Source organism: Brassica napus, chromosome C2, assembly GCF_020379485.1.
Source record: "Brassica napus cultivar Da-Ae chromosome C2, Da-Ae, whole genome shotgun sequence".
NCBI classification, from domain to species: Eukaryota; Viridiplantae; Streptophyta; class Magnoliopsida; order Brassicales; family Brassicaceae; genus Brassica; species Brassica napus.
The window spans coordinates 39071124-39095222 of NC_063445.1; the positions used below are offsets into that span (position 1 = coordinate 39071124).

Here is a 24099-nt window from a genome sequence, read left to right on the forward strand (position 1 = left end):
ATGCCTTCTGTTGATTTTAGGCTGACCTCAGATTCATTTCACACCAGGGATGGTGTAAATTAAGTCTGGGGGAAGCACTGTGTGCTGACACTTTATTTCTTTGTTTTCGAGTCAGTCCTTATGTCATTTGGATGTTTTATTGAATCAGTTTAGAATCGAGTCAGCTAAAACTCTTGTGGGAATTAGGACCTAGTGATATATTCTCTTAACCACCTCGTGCTCTAACATTCTTATCCAGTGACCTTAGCAGTGATGAAAGACCCACACTTGGACCTGGAACACCCTCTGACTTATCTCATTTGATTCTCCAGAAGCTCTCATCCGATCAGGTTACACTGGGTAGACTCAACTCCACCTAACTTGAACCTAATCCTGATTGAAATTCTTCTTGTTATGGGCACTAGATCAGGGAAACGAGACCCACACTCAGGGCTTCTTATTCTTTTTACCAATCTTGCTGATCCTGAGTGGTTAGCTCATCTTTAGCTAGTTCCAACCTTGTACCTAAGCCTTTATTTTCACCCTCATGCACTCTGTTTTTCAATGTCATATGTGCAAATATGTGCAAAAAGGTCGGAGAAGATAGGATTGACGCAGCCCCTTACTCGTTAATGCCTTACATTCAGAGAAGAGAGAGCGAGCATAATGAGAAAAGTTCACAAGATCAAGCCCTAATAAGAATAACATTCAAGGGTGCATGATCTAACCAGAGGAACAATGACGACCCGTGAGAAACAAAAGGATAGACCACCAGTGGCTGCAAAACATTCACCCCGATACCTTTCCCTCGAAACCCCATAAATATTATTCAAAAAAAAAAAATTATATATATATATATATATATATATATATATATACAGTATGATTTTATTTATTTTATGATGGAGATGGGGAAGGTAACTTCGGAAGATACACGCCACTGGGAAGGGTTGAGCAAGGAGTTGGTACCGATTTTTGAGGAATAAGAAAAGAAGTCAAGAGCTGGAGAACAGTCATATGATTGATCCGAAGTGGAGAACAACCACATCCGTGAAGCAGAAACGAGTAAGGGTTGTGGACATCAATAGATCCGTCCTCTCTTGCTATTTTGTGTGATATCCTGCATACACTCAAATACGGTAGCCCCTAAACACTCTTGGCTCCACCATAAAACAGCATGTTCCTTATAAACCCGTCTACCCTGAATAGGGCCTGTAAAGAGAAGCTCACGCTTTTCTTAATTGATGTTTAAGGAGTTTTGTATCGATAGTGCGACCTTTTCAGGTATGAGATAGAGAGTATGGAGCTGATTCTCGAACAGCGATCGTGGGTGTTCTGGTAAGGGTGTGCGGTCTAAGTCTACAGCTTGTAGGGTTCAGAGATGTGTGGTAAGAGCATGGTTATTCAGGAAAAACGAGTTCCCACTCTTTCAAACCTTTCTCCCTGTTCTTGAGGCTTGGCCTTGTTCGAGGACAAACAAGGATCTAAGTCTGGGGGAATTGATATATGGTGTTTTTAATACCATTATATGTGTGCTTTGAGCTAATTCTCAGTCCTAATTCGTGTTTAATTGATATCATTCCAGGTTTGGAGCAGGTGAAAGAGCAAAGAAGAGAGATTCAGGAAGTCAGATGTCGTTATGAAGGATTCGATGTGGAACAGCCATCTAGAACAACCCGAAGGTTGTTCCCGAAGAGAACAAGCGTCTGACTGTTCCCGATCATTAAGGAAACTTCCTATTCCGGATGTTTGCCCTAGATTCTACTCTCTCTTATCTCTTTGCCACCAGCACCTCCATATAAAAAGGCCTATGCTATCATTTCTTTTTACGACGCTAGTTTTGCAAGAGACCGAGAACTATTTTCTTTGGATTAAGCAACTTGTAAGGGAGAAGGCTTCATCCTCGCGAGAAGATCATCCTGAACCCTTGTCTTTCTACTTTATTTTAAATGCAGTATTATTTAGAAACCATGTCTGTGTCATCCTGCTTTATGATTGAGTAGTAGGCTAAGCTTGCTTAGGGTTGTAGCGTGTTAGCCGCATGAACTGAACACAAATAAGTGATCTTAACTGTTCTTCATTCATATTGTTCTTACTGCTTACATTGATTTGATCACTTAATGTTCGATTTTTGATTTAATCACCTAGCTAACCGCTTAGGAGATAAATTGACATATATTGAATGAGCTTTGTATCCCTAATCAGTGAGAGTAGATATAAGGGTATTAAGTGAACTAATCGGATCTTGTCTCTAAGGCTTGTTATCGCGTCTTGTTCCAAGTGAGAACTTAGGATTCAAGACCGATCTGCAAAGGGAGCAAGACCACGATAGTGGATTGTTCTAGCCGAGTGATTTGAGTTCTAGACTGCACCTCATTGCACTTGAATAGTTGTTCAGTTTTGCATTGACACCCGATTAATTACCCTAAGCCGGCTTCACTTAAATCGAATTTGAACCATCTTGGTATTCTAGTTACTTGCATCACAATTAATTCTCAAAACCCCACTTGTTTCTCAGCTTATTATTAAACTCATACGAATAAAGATTAAACTGGTCCTCTGGATTGAATCTCAAATATTACAATTACCACTGTTAACTTTACAGTAGCAAGGATTCATTTTTAGTGTATCACAGGTCCAAATACTTGTTTGAGCATCCTTGCATCCTGTGATCGATACTCCCAAGGTAAAGCCTACACTTTTATTTATGCAAGAAATGAGGTTAGTAGAGGAGAAAGTCAGATAAGATCTATTGAGTTGTTGGCTAGATGAATTTGGTTGCTATACTAGGATATTGCATGATGTGCTTCTAAGGTTAGGATGTCATTGATGTGGTTAGCAACATTATAGAAGTAATGATTCAAAGTTTTAAATCCGTGAGTCCCTGTTGTTTTCAAACCTTTCCCTGAGAGACTGCTCTGGTATGTTTTGCTTGAGGACAAGCAAAAGAGTAAGTCTGGGGGAGTTGATAGGCCATGAATTTTACCCACTTTTAGCCATGGTTTATATAGGTTTTCAGAGTCTTTTATATGTATTTGGACTCTTTTTAGAGTAATTACAAGTTCAGGTACTTACTTGAGGAAAATGATGAATTTGGGGAGATTTGGAGACTTTTTGAGAGCTTTGCTGGAAACAGAGAGATAGTCGATTATTGAGTCAGAAATATCGACTGACGATCAACAAGAACAATCGATCGACGGTTGATTGTTACCGTCAATCGAAGCCACCCGCGAGTTAATGACAAATTAAGAAGATTGAAAGTTTCACAAAATTTCCAATAATTACAGTTTTAAGTCCTTGGCCGCCTGTTAGGCTATATTATTAGGGTTTTGTATCATTTTAGAGGCAGACTTGCCTAGAGACCTTTTAGACCTTGTTTGGAGAGAAGCAACCATTCTACCATTGGAGAGAGAGCTTAGGATTGGAGAGAAAAATCTTGAACTCCCTTGCTTTCTTTACTAATTTGTTTATTGTTTCTCTTGCTATTCATTTATTTAAGTATTATTCAGACCATCATAACCATGTCTCTTATGAATATGTCTGAGTAGTCTCACTGTTAGATTTAGGTTTCTCATAAGTTTGATTTATGTGCTGCTAACTTAAACTGTTGTTAGGGTGTTTAAAATATAGTTATTCATCTAGTTGCTCTTAATGCTAAGTTTAGGATTGATCACCCTTTAACTTAGATCTTAGGATTAATTGAGACAAGTAATAGCTTGACCCAATATCTGAAACTAAACTAGTATGATCTAACTGACTAGATACACATGAAAGTTGGTCTAGTAAGTTAGTGAACACTTATCAAACCCGCTCGTAAAGCTTTCTAGAAGAAGCATCGATCGACGCGACAATCGTTGTGTCGATCGATATTTTGAAAGGTGTATCGATCGAAATTCTTTAAGAATCATTTATCAACACTATCTCGTGATTGATATACGAAAGTTGAAATCCGAGATCTAGATATAGATAATCCAATTGATTTTACTTAAGGTTGAGTTTGAGAAGAATTAATACCTATAAACCCCTAATAACCCAACTAAGTTGCTTACTTATCATACCTAACATAAAACATGAATCTAGCTATTTTCCCAACTGTTAACAACTTCAAATCAAACCAATTGAACAACTACCTTGTTCGCCACTTCATTTACTGCTTAAAACCTATTAATCTAGCTTTATTTCGAAGACTATAAATCTACAGTGTAATCCTAGAGTCTCTGTGGATTTGATCCCTAAATACTACATCTGAACCTCTTATTTGAGAGAGTAATTCAATCTTTAGGGTAATTTGAGTGATATCGGCTACACCATCATCAAAAACCGATCTCTCATCGTGGCACTCTCGTCTCGGGCATCCATCATTTACTGTTCTGAAATCTGTTGTTTCTCGCAATTCATTACATGTTTCAAAATCTAGTCCAAAGCAGTTTCACTATTCGGACTATTTCATCAATATAAGTCAGAAGTTGCCTTTCAATTCAACACCATTGTCTCTCGACAACCTCTTGAATATCTCTACAGCGATGTGTGGATGTCACAATTCACCTCAATTGATGATTACAAATATTATTTGGTGATTGTTGATCACTTTACAAGATACACATGGATGTATCCTCTCAAGAAGAAATCACAAGTTAAGGAGGTCTTTGTGGCATTTACATCCCTGGTTGAAAATTGATTCAGTTCACGCATCCGGACTCTCTACTCTGACAATGGCGGTGAGTTCATTGGACTTTGTGACTTCCTGACATCTAAAGGCATATCGCATCTGACTACACCACCACATACGCCAGAGCACAACAGTCTCACTACAAGAAATATCGACATTAGTAGCGTCGAAAATGTGCTACCATATTGTTTTCGTAGCGTTTCTAAGAACGCCATGACAGCCGCAGCTATAATAGACCCCCCTCCTATCGTAGCGTTTTTTCATGTGCTATAAATAGTTGAGATGTTGTAGCGTTAATCTTTAGCTATACAATAGTCATTTATAGCATTTGATATGTGTTATTATGTAATTTTTTATGGCTTTTTTTAACGCTGTAAAATATTTTATAATGACATATATATAATGCTACAAATTAAAATAAAATAGTTAAATTTAATTAATCAATAGTGATTAATTAATTTAATTTGATAAGTTTAAAATAAGATAATTTAACATTAAATCCGAAAACTAATTTGTAATTAAAAATAAAAAAAATTATTTATTAATTAAACTTAGATTACAAATAAATGTTACACTAAACCAGAATTAAAAAATCAAATACAACAGAACACATTAAACCAAAAATTAATTAAAAAACATTATACCAAACCTAATTAACCAAAACCTAATTAACAAAACCTAAACATAAACCGCAGCATATCAGTTGCGCATCCGTCGTCTCCGTCACCACAACGCTCCAACGTCACCATCTTTCAGTCACACACCACTTCTTCTACACAGAATCCTCAAATAGCTCTAGAAGCTATTGCTGAAGCAAGGATTCAATCTGGTGCTGGAGCCACCGTTCGATCTGCTCATCGCATCTCCTACTCCTCCGCCGAATCTTCTGTCTCCTTGTTAAAATCTCATGTTTCCTTCACATTCCAAAAAAACAAATCAGTATGTAAATACATATAAAATAAATGTTATCAACAGATCTAAGGATAGAAGCAACGATGAATAGAGAGATTCTAAACGAAAACAACTTACACAAATTCGGAAATAGAGGAGACAGATTTCGTTTGAGCTGATGGGTTAAGACAGATTCGTATATGTTGATGGTGAGAAGATGAGAGATAGAGACAGAGAGTGAAAGAGAAGAATCAGAGGTCGAGAAGAGAAAGAGAGAGATCTCTGAGAGAGAAAGAGAAAAAAAATGAGAAGGGAAGAATCAGAGGTCAAGAAGAGAAAGAGAGAGATCTGTGAGAGAAAAAGAGAAAAAAAAAAGAAAGGAGAAAAGAAAATAAAAAAATCTCATCCACTAATTTAATTGAATCCTACGGTTCAAAAGGTGATCCGCGTGATGAGAGGTTATTGGTCTATAGTTTTTTTTTTTTTTTAATAGTTACCCAATAGATTTTTCCTTTTTCCTCTTTGTTTTTCTTTATTATCTTTCGTGGTTCTATTTTCAATATTTTGATGACTTTGGTTTGTAATTTAAAAAAAAATTATGTTTGATATAAGTATTAAGATTTTATTTGTAGTAATTATATTTATGATTTTCTATTTAGGGTTTGAATTTGGGGATTAGGGCATTATATTTATGGTGTAGCTTTAAGATTTAGATTTTAAATTTGATATAATATTTTTAAAAATAATTAAACTTTGACTTTAAATTTAAGATTGAAATTATATTATGAAAAGATTGAAGTTATATTATTAATTAAATTTGGAGTATATGGTTTGGGGTAATATGTGTATCTTATAGATTTTTGACTTTATATGTAGGGTTTAAATTACTGGTTTAGGGTATTAGATTTAGGGTGTAGATTTAAAATTTAGTGTTTATAGTTTTGATTTTAAATTTGAGATTAGATTTTTAAAATGATTAAATTTTGAGTTTAAGATTAAAATAATATTATGAAAAGATTGAAATTTTTTAAATTCTGTTAGAATTTTAAACATGTTTAGGGTTTAGGATTTTGGTTTTTTTGTTTAATTACAAAATTCAAATAAGCAAAAAAGTTCTTATTGACTTTTAAGATGACTAAATTTTGAATTTAAGTTTAAGATTATAGCTGTTATGAAAATATTGAAATTTTGTAATATATGTTTAAAGATTTAAAACATGTTTAGGGTTTAGGTTTTTTTTTTTCAAATCACAAAATACAAACAAACAAGTTTTTTATAGATCGAAATTTGTTTACAAAATTACAACTGGTTTATCGAACTAAACAAGATATAATAAACCTAATCTAACTCAGAAACTAATCTAAACACAATCTTCATGGTCGCCTCTCTTCACTGAACTTGTAGATTCAACCTATGTAGCACGGGGACGTCTATTTAGGTGCCGTACCGGTACCGGAAACGTTTCGGGGACGGGTACTTCACGGGGACAGCACTGGTACGGCTTGGGGACGGTTAGAGAACATAGCTATGAGTAAGACTAGTTTTCACGAGACATAATGCTTGTGCAATTCTTTTTTAACTGTCACTGTTATCTTGCTTCTAATTTTAGTTGGCAAAATAGACATATTATAGTAAATTATATCTAATTATGTTAGATTCACTATATAAATTTATTTTTTTATAAATATTTTATATTTTTTACTAGTATATATTTGCCGTACCCGTACCCATAATTTTTAAATTTTCCCGTTTTCCGCCCCGCTTCCGTCCCCGTTTCTGTCCCCGTATCCGTCCCGGTGCATCATAGGATTCAACTACCACTTTTGGGATTCTCCAGTCTTCAAAGTCTGTATCTTTAAAAATAAAAGCATACAGAGAAATCAGAAATTCAGAATATGAACACATAATGCAGAGCAAGGGTAAGCTCTATCGCAGCCAAGCTAGGCTTCACAGACTTTTGGGTCTTCCGTAACACAGAAAGAAGCTCAGTACGGATTTCATCAGCTAATACCTTCAACTTCTACGAGAAAGAAACCATCTTCATCGCTTAAGTGTATCAACCCCCAAAAATGCATTCAGCATGGTTCCAAGCTCCCTCTCCACTGTCATAACAATCAAAGCACCATACTTTAATCAAGACAAAAAACTTTAGTCTTCTTCATGAGCAAAACAGACAAGAAACAGAGTAAATACATAAACTATAGCCAAATAAAGACTTCAAATTGTAACATAGAGCATATAGGTGAAACAAGAACAGGGAAAAGACAAACTTTAGCCAAGAACAGAGCAAAGACAGAGACCTTGGTGTTTCTAAGACTTGGAAAATGATTAAATTAGCGAACGGAGGTGACGTCAGATCTGACGGTGAGTTATGAGTTTGGAGACTATTTAGAGGGATTAATCAACAAGCAAGACTCAAACTTTAAACTTATATATTCATAACAAACAAACTTCAACCTACTTTCAAACCTTCTGAGGAAGAACCAAATCAACTTCAAAGGAAACAATAAAGCTTAAGCCTTTACCTATTAAGAAGAGAGGAAAAACCTTCCAGAACAGTAGCAAGAGTGTGAGGTAAGACCATAAGAGTAAGCAAGAGTGTTATAGTCGCATCCAGGAAGCAGAATCGACTCCCTCTGCTCGTTGCTACTGCTCCTTCTCGACGAGTAATCTGAATCCACAGTCGCAGAGGGTTGCGTTTTCCGGTAAGGCGGATACCGGTGGAGAGTGTAGGGAAGCGTTCTAAGCATTCGTCAGTAACCACCATCCTCTTCAAGCCACGGGTAAGACTCAGACAAGAACGACCTCTCGAGTTTAGCAGAGATGAGAAAGCTCCACTGGAACTGAAAAGACCAGAAGAAGGAGAAGAAGCGAGAGAAGGCAAAGGTGATGGTGGTGAAGAGCAACAGAGGAAGGCTGAGGAGCTGTAAAAAGAATATGCACAGTGAATTGACTCTCACAGTATATGCACAGTCCCACCAATCAGCACTTGGAAGCTGTAAAAAGAATCCTCCGATACTTAGCCGGGTCGCCATCACATGGGATCTTCCTCAGGGCGGACACACCTTCGGCTATACATGCCTTCTCAGATGCCGATTGGGCTGGCGATGAGGATGATTTCATCTCCACCAACGCCTACATAATCTACCTAGGAGGAAGCCCGATTTCTTGGTCATCACAAAAACAGAAAAGTGTTTGCGGTGAATCGACTCTCACAGTATATGCACAGTCCCACCAATCAGCACTGGCAAGCTGTAAAAAGAATCCTCCGATACTTAGCCGGGACGCCATCACGTGGGATCTTCCTCAGGACGGACACACCTTCGGCTATACATGCCTTCTCAGATGCCGATTGGGCTGGCGATGAGGATGATTTCATCTCCACCAACGCCTACATAATCTACCTAGGAGGAAGCCCGATTTCTTGGTCATCACAAAAACAGAAAAGTGTTGCCCGATCCTCCACAGAAGCAGAGTATCGGTCCGTAGCAAACACTGCATCTGAACTACGTTGGCTATGTTCTCTACTGACCGAAATGGGCATAAGCACACCTGCAGCACCGGTGGTCTACTGTGACAATGTGGGTGCGACATATCTCTGCGTTAACCCAATCTTTCACTCCCGTATGAAACATGTAGCTTTGGACTACCAATTTATTCGTGGCTGCATCAGCTCCGGAGCTCTATGTATCTCACATATCTCGACAAAAGATCAGCTAGCGGACACTCTCACCAAGCCACTGCCTCGTCCGCGCTTCAAGGAACTAAATGACAAGATTGGAGTCAAGCATTTGCCTCCATCTTGAGGGAGAGTGTAAGATATATGTACAGTATAAGGCTATGATTGTAATTAGTTAATAGTAAGCCCTACTGTAATCTACTATATAAGTTGTACACTCTTTTCATAATAGAATCATTCAGCATTCCGTAATATTTGACACCTCTAAACCCAGCTTCAAATCCTTCTAATAACACCTTTAAAATTTTCTCTTCTTAAATTAATATTTTTCAGTTAAAAAAAAAATAATACCCAGAATACAACGTGCCTTCAACGTAAGATATATATATATATAAAGATATATATATATATATATATATATATATATATATATATATATATTTTTATACCAGTTTAATTATTGTTTTGCCTATTCAACTAAAAAAAAATTGTTGAAAAGAAAACTCTTTGGAATAGTTTTGAAGGTGTGGATGAGAATCGAAAAAGCATTGTGTTCAGTTCCAAGAAGCTGACGGATATGGGATTTAACTTCAGTATAGTCTGGAGGAGATGTTGGTGGAATCGATTGAGGCATGTCATCAAATGGGTTCCTCCCTGTCTCTTTATTGGACCAATCGAAATCTGAGGAGTGGAAAATGGAGTAGGAACAAAAAAATAAAAAATCACTCTACTTATAGAGTAAACTTTTATTTTTTATTCATACTCCATTTTCTACTCCATTTTTAAAATAAAATATGGAGTAGGGATAGATATGGTCTTAAGAAGCAGAGTGTTACTCAAATAATGTTGTTTTGACTTGAGAGAGTAAAGTAATGTAAGTTAGCAAAAAAAGAAAGAAAAAGAGAGTAAAGTAATGTAGCTTGCATGATATATTTTATAAAATAAACTCGTCTACACCTATTTAACCAGTTTTCTCTCAAAAGCGTGGGCACATACCGAATATTTGAGTTTTAAAAGTTCTTCATGATCTATATCGTTTCATCTGAGTCGACAGTTTAATGATTCGATTTCTCTGCAACCATCCAAATATCTTTAGTGTTGAGAGAAGACTTGGGAGTAGCCCTGGATTTCATCTCAAATCCTTAGAAACACAAAGATTAAAGAAATTTTTTTCTTTATTGCTTCAAAATTCTTTTAAAACTAAAGCTCTCGATGCTTTTTGTGGATCTTATGGAACAACTCTTCATTAGATCTTATTATATAAAACTAAACTAAACGACTTTTTATTCTATATGGAATATGATAATACAAACCTAATCTAAATTTTCTATTTTTATTTAGGTTTCCTTATTTGTATTTATCTACAAACTTATTAAACACTTACTAATAAGTTAGGTAGCTCCACAAGTTTTGGAGCTTTCCAACATTTCCCCCCTTAAGTTCAGCTTGAAATAGGAAGAACAATTTCTTGAACTCCAATTAAGCTCCTTATTTCTATCAACTTAATCTTTGGTAATGGCTTGGTAAGGATGTACGCCTTTGTTCTACACCCGACGCATGCTCCACTTCGATTTACCCCTTGTCTACACACTCACAAATGAAGTGATATTTTGAAACTATGTGCTTTCTTCACTACAAAAAAACAGGTGGTTAATGACTGCACTTTTCGTCATTATCGTCGTTAATCCCCTATTACGAAGAATTAACGACGATTCTCCTATCTTCATTAGTAGCTCGTCATAACATGTAAATCGTCGTAATATCATCGTAACAGTTACGACTTCGTTATATCATCGTAATAGTTACGACTTCGTTATATCGTCGTAACAGAATTCGTCGTAAAGTAGGCGTAATACTATGTCCACATATTTAGTCGTAAATGGGTCGTAAACCATCGTCGTTATGTTGTCGTAAATGAAGTCATAAAAAACAGGTTGGAAGGTCGTAAACGTTACGACGAAATTACATCGACCATCGATGTGAATTTGTCGTAAAATTTACAACTAGTTTACATCTGCTGTCGATGTAAAATAGTCGTAATGTTACTACCAAATAACACCGTTTCTAATTATTTATGAAAAAAATATTTTAGTTTTAAATTAAAAATTCATAAAATAATAAGATTTACAAAATTATTTAATTTCAGAAATTTAAATTAAAAATATAATATATGAAAATATTTTATTATCCAAAATACAAACGGAAAAAAAACCTAAAGGTTAAGGTCGTCCCGGAGCTCGGAACTATGGTGATCGGCTTGTCGCTCAAGCTCCGCCTGGTCTTCCGGAGTACAGTCGCGGTTTATGGTCAGACGTATCTGCTGCCACATCTGCCAAAGCGCCGGGTTTTCCTCCGCAATGAGATCAAACGTCGCCGCCATGGCCCTAATCTGGTTCATGTTCTCCGCTATGACGTTGTTGGCAACCGTCAAATCTGCCCGGAGCTGAACATTTTCCTCCCTTGCAGCACCGTAAGCTGCTCTCGCCCTCGGAACATCATTCACCGAACCGATCCCGACCATCCGTCATATTTTCGTCAAGACAATCTGTAATTAATCAATGAATTTCATTATTAGTAATATATATTATAAAATTAAAACATATTAAAATGTATATAAAATATATTACCTGTTCAAAAAATTTGTTCTGTTTGACGGTCGACAACTGAACCGGTGCGCCATCCGGATTTTGTTGCAACAACTGGGTCTGGATCTCTTTGATCCGAGCCTCTATATTGTTGTGGATCTTTTCTGCCCGAGCATCCACAAACGTTCCATCCGCATGCTGGTATGTCTTCTTGTAAAGTCAGGAAAGAGATGGTGTTTCTCCCTTCCTCAGCGGCATACAAAAATTTTAAAAATTAATCATGCGTTCATTAATAAACAATTTATTAATTTTATAAAAAAATGAAGAAATAATTAACACTTACCATCTTTAGGGCAACACCGGTGGGATCTGTCCGGAAGTATGGGGCAATAGCAAATTGCCTTCAACAGGGCTGCAGAGCAATTGTTGTCAACAGGGCTGCGGAGCAATTGTTGGACGTGCGAACCGAGTAAGGAAAATTCAAATAGGCCTTCAGTCCTTTCCAAGTCTTGTCGCTGACGTAGACGGGTTTTGCATCATCCTCTTGAAACCTCCACTTCTCTTTCCAGCCGACAACAATGTTCTAAAGGCATTCCATTGCCTTATGGTAGAACGCCGTCTTCACTTGCTAGTTGACGGCAATAGACCAATTTCATTTTTGCTGAAAAAAACATTAATAACTGTAATAAATAAATTGGGAAACAAAGGAAATCGTCCATCAGAAACCTGCAAAATTTGACGGAAAATTAAATTAATCAGACATATAATTATGATAAATGAATGTAAATCTGAAAATAATTAAAAATATATAAAAAATTACCAATAAATGTTTGCTGGTCGATCGAGGTCGATGGTGGGTAAACCTTCGCGACTGGGCATTTGGATCAGGTCCTCGCCCGTAAACCTAGCATATGTCGCATACGGTAGCACCATCAAATCTGGATGGATACCTCCCAGAACATTAGCAGGTGCTGGAGCAGCATCAGGAGCTGGGGAGCATCTGGAGGAGGTGGCTTTTCCTTAGCTCGAGAAGCCGAGGAAAAGCTTTCCTATGCGGAGTTGAAAAGAACTGTTTTGGTGAACATGCACTCGCTTCAGTTTTTTTAACACTTTTTCTCGTTTTCTTCTTGTGCATCTTTAGAATCAGAGAATAGAGCATATTTATAGGAATAAGGGGATGTAATTTAGTCGTAATTTAACATCAACTTAACGACTAGATAGGGACGACCCACGTTTTATAAAGATTACGCCGATTTAGGTTCGACCCGTGTTTAGGGATCGTCATAATTTAGAAGTAACGTTACGACGACATAGGGGTCGATTTTCCATTACGTTGGATTAAGGACGGCCCGCGTTTATGAGTTACGATGACATAGGGACGGCACATGTTTAAACCCTAAAACCGAAACCCCAAACTTCTTAAGTTATTTATTCATTTTACACTACTAAGTCCCAAACTACAAAGTCTCATAACTTGTTTTAACATGAAATTTTTTTTAACATTAATTTCATACATAAGCAAGCTAATGAAAACAATGAGTCAATATAATGAAACATATTATTGTTACATTTAAGAAAAATGACATAATGAAATTCACTCATTATCAGAACCATAACTCGACTCATCATTAGGATCTTCATTTTCTTCAAATTCATCTTGATTGTCTTCGTCCGTTATATCGCCTGGAAGATCTTCATATATCGGGTTTTGCGGATCAACTATTGAGGTTGTTTCACGAAATAAATCTGTAACCATATCATGCATCCTATCATGATCTACAACATGATCCTCCTGTGGGTAACTACTTTTATGATGCAAATGACTCGGTTCTTCCCTATTACCACCATCTTCAAAGTGAGTACTACTACTAGCTTCATTCCTACTATCACCCTCTCCATGGAGAAACCAAATGTAGTAATGTGGGGGTAAATTCTCTATTTACTAAATGTTTCCAAACCGTTTCATTACGAGCAAACTTGGTATTCTTCCACTTACGACAGGGACAAAACATTTTACCGGTTTCCTGCGTGAGAGGTGTGTTTCCGGCTTGGTACATGAATATCTATGTCTCGTTGAGAAATTCGTTTGTCACAATTCCTGCTGAATCTTTATGTGCATACATCCAACTCCGGATCTCTTAGATATTGCCACCATGAGACATTTTTTTTAAAAAACAAATTCAATTTTTTTTCTTGTGGATCTTCAGAATGAGAGAGCAGTGCATATTTATAGGAAATTTTCAAATTTGGTAAGTGGGAATGTTGCAACGAATTTACTACATCATAAAATTTACTATAACTTAACAACTATATTACCACCATTTTTACCAACCATACAAACATTTATCACGTTTACAACAACCTTCTGTTTTATTTGTAATCTAGTCGTTAATTAGATCCTACGTTGTTGATGTAATTTAGTCGTAATGTAATAACAAATTTACGATGACATGTATAGGTCGTTGCAAGTCGTCATAACCTGACAACGAATTTACGACGACTAGCTGTTGTTGTAAGTTTACGACGATTTTTATATCAACGTAAAGTCGTCGTAAAATTACGACCACACTTTTTTAGTCATAACACGTAGTCGTTATGGCTGCGTTTTCTTGTAGTGCTTCTTCCATGGAAAACTGAAATTTTTGGTTGAGCAATGGCTGATTTGTTGTCAAGTCTAAGTATGACCTTCTCGCCTTCTTCACTAAGAATCTCACACAAAAATTCCTTAAGCCATATAGCTTGATTTGCTGCTTTTGTTGCCGCCATGAACTCTACTTCACATTATGACAATGCGACTGTCGGGTGCTTCTGTGAGGTCCAACTAATCAATGATGAACCAAAATAGGATGTATGTCCTAGCGTGCTCCTCCCGTCATCAACATCAATATTGTAACTACTATCATTTATAACCCATGACACTCTTTGACGCATTTCTCTTGTAAACCAAAGTTTGTTGTTCCTCTTACATACCATGTGCTTGATGGCTTGTCCATGAGATTCTCTCGAATAGTGCATTGGGTATTAAGCAGACGTCGGTAAGAATGTTTCTACCTTCGCAGATTTTTTTTCAAGTACCCATATTTTTAAACCAAGTTTTAGTTGATAATATGATTATTCCGAGGAATAATTCTATCAAATTGTGTCTGGTTTACATGGAAGCATAAAACGCCTCTGTAACTGGATTCCTTTTTAGGGCATTGGTGCAAATGTTGCAATTTCTGAAAATATGTACTAAGACTCAAAATAATCATGCAAGAGGTGGAAATAAGCTAGCATTGTGATAAAGGTTGGGTAGTCGACCAGGTTTTTCATCATGTCCACCAAATATGAGAAGTCTGTCTTGAATCAGATAAAAAATGTATGCATATCTTTCAAACATGTCATAATTCAAAGTAATCCTTTCATCTCGTCGTATAAAGCCAACATGATTATGTGGCATCCTAGAATCCTAAACGATCCATTATCTATTTGACCCTTATGAAACCACTTTTAGTCACTAACTAATTAAATGAGAAATTCTTGGGTTCACACCCTAGGGTGAACCTCTAGATTCACCAACCAATAGTGTTTCAGTATTTGATATTTGATATCTTTTAAAAAAGAAAACAAAATTGAATTTCCAAATAAGATTATATTTTTAAAATAAAACAATAAAAATACATAAAAATAGTTACAAAAAATAAATAAATAAACATAGATAAACTTTTAGCAAAATACTAAATCCTATATCCTAAATCCTAAACTCCAAACCCTAAATTATAAACCTTAAATCTTGGATAAACCGTAAACTATTGGAAAATTTTAAACCCTAAATCATACATTAAAAACTAAATCTTAATAACACTAAACCCTAGGGTTTAGTGTTAGTAAAATTTAGTTTTCAATGTATGATTTAGGGTTTAAGATTTTCCAACGGTTTAGAGTTTATCCAAAGTTTAAGGTTTAACGTTTAGGGTTTAGGGTTTAGAATTTAGGGTATAGGGTTTAGTATTTTGCTGAAGATTTAACAATATTAATTTATTTACTTTTTGTAACTATTTTTTTTTTATTTTTATTATTTTATTTTAAAAATATAATCTAATTTGGATATTCAATTTTATTTCCTTTTTTAAAAGATATCAAATATCAAATACTCAACACACTATTGGTTGGTTAACCTAGAGGTTCACCCTAGGAGGTGAACCCAAGAATTTCTCTAATTAAATAAAATATTTTAAAATAGAATGATGATTTTTAAAAATAACATGGAAATGGAAATATGGTAAACTTGAAATACGCCCAATTTTAATTTATTTTTCTAGCAAAATACAATTTTTCTGTGTTGCTCCGTTTTAGTTAAAGATACTTTAATCAATTAAATAGTGATGCATTTAAAAATAACATGGAATGGTGCTATTTTAAAGAAAATATTCAAAAGTTGTTATTTTAACATTTCCCTTGGTTTGATAAAGTTTCATAAGTAACCGATTCTAGTAGGTTATTATCTGGTTTAGGCAATATTCTGAAATCATAGCGTGACGCCAATACTAAAGCCCAACATAACGTATAAGCCCGTTCAAGTAATATAAGGCCCATTTGTTCAGTTCCTTCAAAGAGAAAGAAGAAAAGAAGAACTATGTCTTGAAGGAAAAGAAAAGCTTCTGACGAAGAAGAAGAAGAGAGACTCAACAAAAAGAAGATGTTCAGGAATCAGTACGACACAGACGTGACGACATGGAGCCCAACATGTCGTCTGTTCCAAGTAGAATACGCCATGGAAGCAGTGAAGCAAGGCTCAGCCGCAATTGGACTCAGATCTCGCTCCCATGTAGTCCTGGCGTGCGTCAACAAAGCCCAATCTGAGCTCTCGTCGCATCAGAAGAAGATCTTCAAAGTGGATGACCACATAGGCGTCGCAATCGCTGGACTCACAGCGGATGGACGTGTTCTCTCCCGTTATATGAGACCGGAAGCTATCAATCACTCCTTCACATATGAGTCTCCACTTCCCGTTGGTCGTCTCGTTGTTCATCTTGCTGATAAGGCTCAGGTTAGTCTTTCGTTGATCTCGGCTTCTTGCATTGTTAGTTGAGATTTGGTGAAATTTATTTGCATGTAATTGTCACAGCTGAGTCACTACTTCAGCTTGATGTTGTTCTACAACTTGCCTATACTTATGTGCTACATACATTTCACTTAACTTATATGAGCTGTTTTGTTCAGAACTGCATGTAAATGATTTTTGTTTTGCTACATATCAGTTGAAGAGGTGAGAATCTCTCTTTTTTTTTTTATAGGTATGGTTTGCTTCTATGTTTAGGAATTGAAAAGGTAAACTGGGACCTTTAGAAGCAAACTGATTTGGTTTCTGTTTAGTTCTTGGGCCCTGTTCGTTTGCTCAAGATGCAAATCGATGTTCGTTTTGTGCATTATAATGCTACATCCAGATGGATCATCCAGCTGAATTTTTAAAAACTCATCTCAAATTCTCACCCAAATGAAGGTGAGTCTTGATGGTGCATCTGGATGCAGATGCATCTAGTTCACTCCAAAAAGAAAAATGACAAAAATGACATTTTAAAATCAAAATATTATTTTCAAACCCGAAATTCTATTTTTTTTTTTGAATTGACATTTTTCTGCTATAACCAAAAAAATGCATTTTCTCGCAAAAACTGAAAAACACATTTTTCCGCCAAAAACCACAAGATGCGTTTTTCCGCAAAAAAAAACGTAAAACACATATTTCCATAAAAACACATTTTTGCCCAAACCAGTAAAACAGAACTTTTCGACCAAAACCAAAAAATCGCATTTTCCCGTCAAAACAAAAAAAAACGCATTTTCCCGCCAAAACCCAAAAAATGCATTTTCCCGCCAAACTCCTAAAAACATTTTCCGGCCAAAACCGCAAAAAGCATTTTCTCGTCAAAACCGGTAAAAACGCAATTTTGTCGTCAAAACCAGAAAAACGCCAAAACCGGAAAACACAATTTTTCCACCAAAACCGGAAAAGCATTTTTCTGCCAAAACCGGAAAAACGCATTTTCCCGCCAAAACCGGAAAACACAATTTTTCCGCCAAAACCGGAAAACAGAATTTTCCCGCCAAAATCGGAAAAACGTTTTTTCCCACCAAAACTGGAAAATACATTTTCTCGCCAAAATCGGAAAAACGCATTTTCCCGCCAAAATCGGAAAAATGTATTTTCCCACCAAAAATCGGAAAAATGTATTTTCTCGTCGAAACCGCATAAATGCTTTTCTCGCTAAACTTACGAAAATGCTTTTCCCGCCAAAATCGCAAAAAAACTTTTCCCGCCAAAATCTCGAAAAAAACTTTTCCAGCCAAAATCGCGAAAAAAAACTTTTCCCGCCAAAATCGCGAAAAAAACTTTTCTCGCCAAAATCCTGAAAAAAACATTTCTCGTCAAAAAGACTTTTCCCGCCAAAACCGCAAAACACAATTTCCGCCAAAACCGTAAAAATGCTATTTTTCCGCCTAAACGTAAAAAAATATATTTTAATCATTTTATTAACAAGTCCACCCGGATGTAGATGGAAGTTAAAAAATGAAAAGCAAACGAACATAGTTGCATTCAGATGATTCATCTGGATGCATGGACGAAATGAAGAAACGAACAACACCCAGATGGAGCATCTGGATAAGACATCTAGATGGACCATCTGAATGCATCACTAGAAGAAAAGAGCGGCATCATGAGGGAAAAAATCGTCGGTATGTCGTCGGAATAACGCTATTCCGACGACATACCGACGAAAAAAATCCTCGGAAATAACTCCTTGGAAATTCATCATTCCTCGGAAATCCCTCGGAAATTTCCGACGGAATTCCGAGGAAACCCTATTTCCTCGGAATTTCCGAGGACCACAAGTTCGTCGGAAATTCCTCGGAATATTCCGAGGATGATGTCGTCGGAATATTCCAAGGGATAAACTTCCTCGTAATATTTCCAAAATTAAAAAAAAAAATTATCAATTTATTTTTTTAAATTGAAATTCGAAAATATAAAATTAAAATTGAAATAGAAAACATATTTAAAATACAAAAAATAATAAAATAGTTTTTATAAATAAAAAAAATGTTTTATAAATACAAAATTAGTTTTAATAAATATGAAATCATCTTTCTATAAATACAAAATAGTTTTTATAAATACAAAAAATAATAAAATAGTGTTTATAAATCAAAAAATGTTTTATAAATACAAAATTAGTTTTATAAATATAAATATTTTTATAGATATGAAATCATCTTTTTATAAATACAAAATAGTTTTTATAAATACAAAAAATAATAAAATAGTGTTTATAAATCAAAAAAAAATATTTTATAAATACAAAATTAATTTCAAAATATGAAATCATCTTTTATAAATCCAAAAAAACGAATTTATATACAAAGAACTGTTTGTATATTTAAAAATAGTTTTTATAAATACAAAAATAAAAAAATAGTGTTTATAAATCAAAAAAATGTTTTATAAATACAAAATTAGTTTTAATAAATATAAATATTTTTAGAAATATGAAATCATCTTTTATAAATCCAAAAATTGAATTTATACACAAAAAAACGTTTTGTAAAATCGAATTTATATAGAAAAAATGTTTTGTAAATACAAAAATAATGAACAATTTATAAAAAAAGTTCTAAATCAATTCAACACAACCAAATCACAATTCTAAACCTATTACACAACAAATCACAATCCTACCCAATCGCCCTAACAAAAATCTATCAAAAACCTTCTAAAATCATCAAATCTACTTAAAAACCTAACAAATAGGACCTAAGAGAGTGGAATATGGTCCTTACATGATTTGTAAGAGAATGGAAAGGATTCGCCGGAGAGATCGTCGCGAGAGAAGGTGGAGAACGCCGAAAGGAGAGAGAGATCGCCGGAGAGGAAGAAGAGAGAAATAGGGAAGAAGATGCGTTTCGAGTTTATAAAACCTTGGGTCCGACGGATATTTTCCGTCGGAATTCCCTCAGTATTTTCAATTTCAATTTTCGCGAAATATTTGGCAGCTTGTTTGCCCGGTTAAATGAAATTATTCCGAGGAAATTCCGACGGTCACTTATATATCCGTCGGAATTTCCTCGGAATATTTTCATTAATTCGAGGAAAAAGAATATCCTATGCATGTATTTCTATTAATTTATATTGTTCCTCGGAATATTCCGAGGAAATACCGATGAACTAGTGTTTGGGGTTTCAGAACATCAATTTTTTTTGCCGTATTTCATTTCTTATACAATTGTAATTCATACCATTGAGGATTCTTTGTATAGATGAGCATAAACCATGAAATAACAAATTTCAAAACGAATTGTAAGTATTCCCTTTACCGTTCATTAAAGTGTATAAGTGTTTCTCTTATGTTGTGGGGATTTCGTTCATACAATCGGAAAAGTGTTTATTATAGGGTAAGGAACAAATTTTGACTTCATAATGAACGTAAGACACTTAATAAGGGTTATATATGTGTTATTCAAACCGCAAAACGTTGTTTTCGGTCTAAAAACCCTATTTCCTCGGAATATTCCGGGGGAATTCCGAGGAAACTCTTTTCTTCCTCGGAATTCTGTCGAAATATTCCGAGGAAATTCCGAGGAACTAGTGTTTGGGGTTTCAAAACGTCAATTTTTTTTAAACGGATCGATCGATGGATATATGTCCAAAAACGCATCGATCGATCACTAAGATGGACCAAAGCGTAACAATGTTATCGATCGATGAGATTATCCCATCCATCGATCGAGGATATCAAGTGTTCCTCGGAATATTCCGAGGAAATTCCGAGGAACTAGTGTTTGGGGTTTCAAAATCTCGAATGTTTTTTTATAAATGGATCGATCGATGGATTTATGTCCAAAAACGCATTGATCGATCACTAAGATGGACCAAAGCGTAACAATGTGATCGATCGATGAGATTATCCCATCGATCGATCGAGGATATCAAGTGTTCCTCGGAATATTCTGAGGAAATTCCGAGGAACTAGTGTTTGGGGTTTCAAAATCTCGAATGTTTTTTTATAAACGGATCGATCGATGGATTTATGTCCAAAAACGCATCGACCGATCACTAAGATGGACCAAAGCGTAACAATGTGATCGATCGTTGGGTATATGTCCAAAAATGCATCGATCGATCACTAGTTCGTCGGAATTTCCTCGGAATTTTGTAAAATCCCTATAATATTTCCTCGGAATTCATCGGTTTTTTCCGAGGAACACATTTTTCCGAGGAACACATTTTTCCTCGAAATTTCGTCGGAATATTCCGACGGATTGATATTTCCTCGGAATTCCGTCGGTATATTCCGGGGAAATTCCTCGGAAAATTCCGAGGATTTCATTTTCCGTCGGAATGTCCGTCAGAATACCGATGTTTTCTTGTAGTGCATCTTCCAGATGTACAAACTAACAGGGCCCTTATAGCTTCTTGGTGCAGTTGGCTTAGGTAATAGTTTCTTTGTAACATGATAGAACTGTTCCTATGATGCATATTTTTATTTCAGGCTTTAAACTGGTAATAACAGCTTATCAGCCTATTTCCCACTTCCCAGTAAAAAAGTATGCAAATTTGTAGGCTTCGACCCCAGATGAGACAGAGAAGAAGGTTGTTGCCTTTAATTATGCGTCTGCTACATCTCAGTTTTATTGACATATATGAAACACATTTGCGTTGTATTCCTAATTTTCAGTTGTTGGTTTGCTACCATATGTCCTCTGTATATCTAAAAAGACGGGTCTTATATTCCTCATTCTCATATTTTTATCAGTTGGTTTTCTCATCTATTATGAGATATTTTGCTACAGTGGTTCATACCAAGGCTTCAAAAAAAGGAAGTAATATTTTTTTTCTTTTGTTCGCAGGTCTGCACCCAAAGATCATGGAAACGACCCTATGGCGTGGGTTTGTTGGTAGGTGGACTGGATGAGTCTGGAGCCCACCTTTACTACAACTGCCCCAGCGGAAACTACTTCGAGTATCAAGCTTTTACTATCGGTCCCGTTCTCAAGCTGCAAAGACCTACCTGGAACGCAAGTTTGAGAGCTTTGCGGATTCCTCAAGAGAAGATCTGATCAAAGATGCGATTTTGGCTGTTAGGGAGACACTGCAGGGAGAAACACTCAAGAGTTCTCTGTGCACCGTATCTGTTCTAGGTGTTGGTGAACCATTCCACTTCTTGGACCAGGAAACGATACAGAAAGTGATCGATACGTTTGAGAAAGTTGCAAATGAAGAGGAAGGAGAAGGTGTGGCCGAACCTGCTGCACCCGCAGAAGAGGGTGGTGATGGTACAGGTGACCAAGACGTGGCTCCAATGGAAACGTAAGGCTTTTCTGTGTAAAACTGGAATTATTTTATCATTTACTTTTGGATAATTTTGTTGGGCCTAATTATTAAGCCTAATGGCTCAAATAATATATGGCAAAATGTGAAAACGAAATGGGCCTATGGGGTCTTATAAAAAGCCTTGTTGGTTTTAATGAAATGAAGTTAACAACATCCCACATTGGTTGGGAGAGTTGATTTTGAGGAGTATATATATGTCTTCATGACATGAGAGGTTAAACAGCTCAAAGGACGAGAGAGCTCCCCACGCGCGCGCCGCCGCCGTCCGGCCGGCTCGGCTCGGCGTGGGCTTGGGCTTGGGCTTGGGCTTGGGCTTGGGTGGAGGGCCTTTGGCCCGATAAGAACTATTCTTTTTGGACCAAGTTAAGCTCAACGTTTTGCCAGTTATTTCGGGAAAAAACAGCATACAATTTTATTTAAAACGACAAGTAGTTTTTCAAAAAATTAAAAAACGTCATGCATGTTATCCTCTCGAAAATTTAAAACGAGATAAGAGAGAGTCTTGAGGAAGAAGTTTCGGAACTCAACTTCCCTCGATCTCCGCGAGATTCTCGCCCACGTGCAGCAGCTGTTGCGGGAAGTGGGTCTTCTCCGGCTCTTTAAATATCGTCTCTCCTCTTCCTTCATTTCTTAATTTTTTTTTTCTGATCGAAATCCAACAGCAAAAAATCCCTCTGCGTAAGTCTATATTGCGAGAGTGTTTCGTAGAGTTTATAGTTCGATAGGATCACGAGTGAGGCGTGATTCATCTGCCATGGTTGTATCCTGGGACTCTATATTCTTAGAGTCCCGTCTCACTAACGGAGCGAATATTTTGAGTTAAGGAAAGAGATCTTATCTCGCCTCCATGTCTATTTGCGAATACGGTTTCTTATCGTCCTCGTATTCGTTTTTCTATATTCGTCTATTTCCTTAACTTCGCTTTTATTATATTGTTTACATCGGTCCGGTTTTCCGGCTTCTACAATCTTAACTCAAAATCGCTTTATGTTTAAAGCTTTAATCGGGTTGATAAACGATTAATAGAAACGGGTTTTGGAACCGTGTTTGCGATTTGCTTTCTAGCATTTCCGCGAAACGTTTTGTTCTTATCTCACAACGATGTTTGCGATTTGCTATACGCTTATCCGCGAAACGTTTCTGCCTAAATGTGTTTGCGATTTGCCTTAGAGCACTTCCGCGAAACGTTTCTGGTTTATTTCATTACGCTTTGCGGATTGTTTTCTAGCATTTTCGCAAAACGTTGATACATTCTTCAAACGTTATATACATGAATCGTTTCAGTAACCGTTTTCTTAAGCGAGTTTGTGAAACATTCTAAGTCTATAAAAATGGTTTCTGCGAACGCTTTTAAGCGAGTTTGCAAAACATTTTTTCCAGACTTATATCGATATGATTTGGTTCAAATACCAAAAATGAACATCGATTTTAGACTATTATTTTCTTTAAAATAATATGTTATTTGTTGAATGGAGTACTAATCCGTTTTTTCATGTTTTCTCTACAGAAAATGACAAATGATAACAACACCCCCATTGACACCACATATGTCATTCAGACTCCACTCAACGCTGCAGCAACTGATGCAACTGGCGTGACAACCGCTACGACAAACATCACAGCATCTACCGCTGCAGCAACAACAAGCACTATCCTCCCTGCGGGAAATGCTGCTGATGAAACCACTCGCTGTAGCCTATTTGGTGCTGGTCTTTATCAGACGGGTTCAGTATCAGCATCTGCAAGTGCTCCGGTGGCAGTTCAAACTCCTCCGGCTGTACCTAGCTTGTTCACTCAAGGACTGATGCCAGACAAGTTTGATGGCAAAGGCTTCAAAACGTGGCAGAAGAAGATGATGTTCTTTCTGACAACGATGAAACTGGACAAGTTCATCCAGGAGGACAAGCCCCTGATTCCGTACGGAATA

At 36.3% G+C, this 24099-nt stretch overlaps 1 long non-coding RNA gene and 1 pseudogene across 1 annotated transcript; one reads left to right on the plus strand and one right to left on the minus strand.

The window, feature by feature from the left end:
* Window positions 1–5166: 5166 nt before the first annotated feature.
* Window positions 5167–8672, minus strand: LOC125581982. The gene is made up of 2 exons (XR_007319809.1): window positions 5678–8672; window positions 5167–5562 (listed from the first exon to the last, which is right to left on the minus strand). It is a non-coding gene; the product is annotated as an uncharacterized LOC125581982 (long non-coding RNA).
* Window positions 8673–16381: 7709 nt separating this feature from the next.
* On the plus strand, window positions 16382–22358 carry LOC106417623 (annotated as a pseudogene).
* The last annotated feature ends 1741 nt before the right edge of the window (window positions 22359–24099 follow it).